Source organism: Lactuca saligna, chromosome 8, assembly GCF_052625555.1.
Source record: "Lactuca saligna cultivar CGN05327 chromosome 8, ASM5262555v1, whole genome shotgun sequence".
NCBI lineage: Eukaryota > Viridiplantae > Streptophyta > Magnoliopsida > Asterales > Asteraceae > Lactuca > Lactuca saligna.
The window spans coordinates 240,471,346-240,476,709 of NC_136424.1; positions in this window are offsets into that span (position 1 = coordinate 240,471,346).

Below are 5,364 nucleotides of genomic sequence, written 5' to 3' on the forward strand. Positions count from 1 at the left end.
TTGATCTCCTTTGGAATGCTCTGTAATGATTGTTGTTAAGTCTTTCTGACTTTGTGCATAATCATTACAAGAGGATCAATGCATATAAGTTTAGAATCTAACAGATTTCAGTAAATACCATGAATTTGGAATTCTTGCATTTGCAGTAAGGATTTGGGAGTGTGGGAAAAGAATCATTGAAGTTATGTTCAATTGATCTAGTTCACAAAGTAAAGATCATAGACAAACATAGTATGCATACTTGGTGTATGGCATGACTAGTGTTTAGAAAACATAGTGTACATGCTTGGAGCATGGGACAACTATTGTTTTAAATTCAAGAATAAAGTTGATAGCTGAAACAATATACAATGAATAATGTGCAATCATATGGTGATAAATAAAAAGTGTTTTATTTATATTCATAAGTTTTGAGACCATATTGGATTCAATTATTATTGTGTTTCACTTTGCATGTTTTGACTTCCCGAATAAACTAGGTTATTCTTCCGGAATGACTAAGTTATTCAAACCATCCACAGTCGGTCATATGTTGGAAGTAGATATGAATTAAGACTGTCATGGGTTGGCTTGTAGAGGTCTAAGGTGTTGGACAAATGGCTACAACACTCATGAGTGCTCATAAGTTCTGAGTATTGGATTCAACCCGCGCTCATTGGAATCCCTTCATGGATTTTATCATGAGTGATCATGAGACGATAATATCTTATATTCTTCAAACCTAGAGATATGATTTGTTACTATGAGTTGGTTGTACATTGATTGCACGAAACGCATTGGTAACTCGATGTTATAAAACGTGTCTTTGTGTATGATTCAACAAGTAGTAGAACAAGCCATATGAGTCGAAGTTTATCCATTCCTTTTACCTTCGGGATAAAAGCGATATCTGTGGGCCCCTCGATGATTTGATGATGACAAATGGAAGTGCTCGGCCGGGCCAGGACTGATTTGATTTGTTCAATTAGTCAGTCGTCATAAATCGGAAATCGGGAAACAACAAATGGACAGAGAGAATGATTATAATCCATGTCTCAGTCCATATGATATCTAGAATGGAGGAATATATGATCCCTTATCTAATGGACAAGTCATTGACAAGATCAGAGTTCATCTATAAGGTCAGAGTTCGACAGAAGCTTTTGAGAGCTACGATTGCCTGTTGGTTCCTGAAGTCATACGCAATAATAGTTTTAGACTTATCCAAGTGGGAGACTGTTGGATTAATGTCTAAGTCCATAACTATAATTGGTAAGACTTGACCCGACCCGGCATGGTCCATTTGGGTTGCATGGCATCATGCACTTGGATAGACTATAATGAGAGAAATAAGATACTTACGGTTATTAATATATTATAAGTTCTAGTATATTAATAATAAGAATAATAAGATTATTTAATTAGTATTGATCAAGAATTAATCTAGGATTAATTAAGTGATCAAAAGAAGACTAATTAAATATATGGGTTGATTGTACAAATCATCCATACTTGTATAGTGGGCTAATGCTCCATGGATTATTTAGTTGGGCCAAAACCCATATAATGCTCCATGGATGCTCCATGGTGTATTTGAACCCATGGATCCAAGGAAATGGAAAGTCATGACAATTAGGGTTTACCCTAATTGTAACACTATATAAAGATATTATTCTTCCCAAAATCAGCCACTAGATTATTCTAGAGAGGGCTAGCCGATTTTATGAAGTGTAGAATTCTCTCAAGTTATTCCAAGAATATTTGGTGTTGTGTGAACCATTTGAGGTGTCACACTTGGGGCACTAGGCACTCAAGCTTCATGAAGACAAGCACTATCAAAGAGGTATGTATTCTATCTTGTTATATTAATAGTTTTGTATTCTAGATTAGGATAATACCTTGGATGTTCATATTTGCATGTATAATAGAGAAAACATAGATCCAAGGTATTTAGGGTTGCATGTACACTTAGGAGTGTTAGAATGCTCATAACCCAACACATACAACATCTATATGACCATATATGATGATTTAGCCACAAATACCACAACTCAAGGTCATAACCTCCATTGCTTTTCATAAAGCTTGATGAGTGAGGCTCTCTGGACCTCTATGGATCCAGATCCAAAGCCTCATCACTAGAAAGGGACTATTTGGGCATCAAATCAACCCAACAAAGGCCACATGAAACCCTAAATCCAAATATACTTCATAAAACAGAAGATGAGCTGAAATAATACCTCAAGTTTGAAGATGTAAGCTTCAAATCCATAGTATAGCAACCTCCTTAGCTTCCTCTTGGCTAGGATCTCCTTCTTCTTGCTAAACAACACCACAAAGGTTAAGAATGGCTTCCTTTCTCTCTCAAAACGTTCAAGCACTCTAGGGTTTCTCTCTATGGATTGGTGAGCACAAAAAACAGCCATAAGGCCCTTTAAATAGGTCTCAAACACTGGGAATTAGGGTTTCATTACACAGTGTGGACTCGTCGAGTCCACTCTTGGACTCGCCGAGTCCACTGACAATTCTCAAGAATGCACCAATAATAAATACCTGGAAATTTCGGGCTGTTACAATTTTCCTTATTAAGACATGGTAACTTGAAAACTATAACCATTGCTTTCAATTTTATCTAAACCATCAAAGAATCAAACATGCATTACATAACAGAAATGGCAGAATCAAACAACAATGTCCATATTGATAGAAAAATGTAACTGATCACATAAGCACCACATTTAATTCAATGTTTCTATCTTAATTGCTCTCTAATTTATCTAAACAACATTATTTAAATGTAGATCATTTGTTGATGCTTCAGCACACCATCAATCCATAGAAAACCTGCAAATCACAGAAGCAGTAACCAAATCGTAAACAAAACAATTACCAAATCTGAATCTAATCCTTCATCAGTTTATCTTGGCTATTGAATTAAAAAGCAAATAGAAAATAAAGTCCCATAAATCAGAAATCCAAAATAGAAAATGATGAGAACGATGACAGCATGTGACTGGAAAAAAGAACAACCATAGCAATGAACATTAGGGCAAAGCATATAATTTCAAGCAAAGAATCTACTTTCTACCAACATCACCTCCATTCCAAAGAAAATAATTGTGTTTTAGGGGAAAAAAAACTTACCAAGAGCGGTGTTTTCGACGAGGGACCCGGAGGGCTTCGTTTCTGGCGACGATTGTCGGAGGTGGAGACGGAGTCGATGCGGCGCAGCAGTCGGAGCTCGAGGCAGACATGACGTCGATGATTGTGATGGAGGGGAGGGATAGAGCTTCAGTAGATCGGGGATGAATGTTTTCTGTGTGTGCATCAATGAAAATAAAACAGTGGAGGTGTGATATTGAGAAGCCTATGGCACTTCCGTCCTTTTTTTTTCACATGCACTTTGAAGTCTGAATTTTTAAGAGGTATTTTTTAAATTTAGATGTGTTTTATAAGAGGGTACCAAACATACTATATCTAAATTTTTAAGATGTTACCTCTTAATTTTTCAATTAAGAGGTAAACACACAGGGACTAACCCTAAAATTACTCATTTATGTATCTCTTCTAGTCTTCTAGATTCCAGCCGGCATATTTCCTCTATACTCAAACTCAAATGAATATTCCAAAAAAATAAAATTTTCAGTAATGATCCGATCATCAGTAGATCGTTTTCATCATTGATTTTCATTGAAGTCGATCAATAGCAAGCTACGAGTCTACGATAGTGCAACGACCATTGTCCAGTAAGAAGCAACTAGAAAGCGGTGACGGACGGACGGAGCGACCCTTCTTTCTTTAATCGATCGACGGATATGCAACAGACAAGAAAATTTGAATCATAGATTCATACAGCTTTTTTTCTCTTCGATCGACTCCACGCACAAGAAACAATCAAAGGTAATCGATCAATGATTTTCATCGAAGTCGATAATGGACCTCTTCTCATCTTTAATCAAGCGCATCTTTCTTTCTCTTCATTTTTTCTTGAAATTGATCATAGGTCTTATTGATAATTTGAGCTTTTTTGTATTGTTAATTTGATTTTTGTGGTAATTTGTATTCTTGAAATCAATTTTTGATTTCCCGATTTCGAATTTGAGCTTATGTGAGCTGTTAGAATCTGACTTTTTTGCTAATTTGTGCTCTTGTGCTCTTGAAACTGATTTTTGATTTTCTTATTTAGAACTTTTGCTAATTTGAACTGTTGAATCTGATTTTTGAGCTGTTGAAATTGTTGAATTCAAATAGTCAAGATCATGTTTAGAATCTGTTTAGAATTGTTTAGAATTGTTGAATCTGATATTACATTGGTTGTGATTTTTCAGGAAATATGAATTCAACCAGTCAAAATCATCCTCTAACTACAAGTAGTCAAGATGTGGGAGGTTCGGGTTCTAATCAACAAAATACTGATTTTGTGGATCAACAAGATGGGACAAATATTAATGATATAGTTTTTGATGAAGATGGAGATGAATTTGTTGGTTCAAAAAGAGAAACACGTTCACCGGCATGGTTTCATTTTATAAAATTTAAATTGAATGGTGAAGTTAAAGCAAGATGTAAATATATCTCTAGATAGCAAGGATGGCACAAAACATTTACTTGCACATTATAAGTGTTGTATACACAAACCTTTTACAGCTATTCACCAATCTATCTTGGTGCAAGAAAAAAAAGAAAGTAAATGGTACTACAACGCATGTTTCAAATTATGCTTTTAATGTTGATACTTCAAGGAAGGATTTGGCTGAAATGATTATTATGCATGAGTATCCGCTTTCAATTAGGGAGCATCATGGATTTAGGAAGTTTGTGGGAGGTCTTCAACCTTTGTTTAAGGTTCCTTGTCAAAACACCATCAAGGAAGACATCAAAAGAATTTATGATTATGTAAGGGATAAAACTATGAGTTCGTTAGCAAAGAACAAAAGCAGAATTGCAGTTACTACCGATATGTGGACATCTAATCATAAAAAAAAGGTGTATGCAAATCACAGCACATTTTGTAGATCAAAACTGGAACTTGCAACGCAGAATTATGAGGTATATTATACTTATTTAACTACAATTTATACATACTTATTATTTATATGTTAATATTAACATAAATCTTTATATATTCTTAAACATGTTTGTTTACATGCCTTGTCCGCATACATCTGACGTTCTTTCGGAAATACTTTATGTTACTTTGTGTGATTGGAATTTTGATAGGAAAGTGTCAACTCTTACTGTGGATAATTGCACCACAAATGATGCAATTATCAAGATATTATTAGAGAAACTTCCTTTAAAATCACTAATGATGAATGGTGATTTGTTTCATATGCGTTGTTGCGCACATATTCTCATTCTTATTGTCCAAGATGGATTATCTCT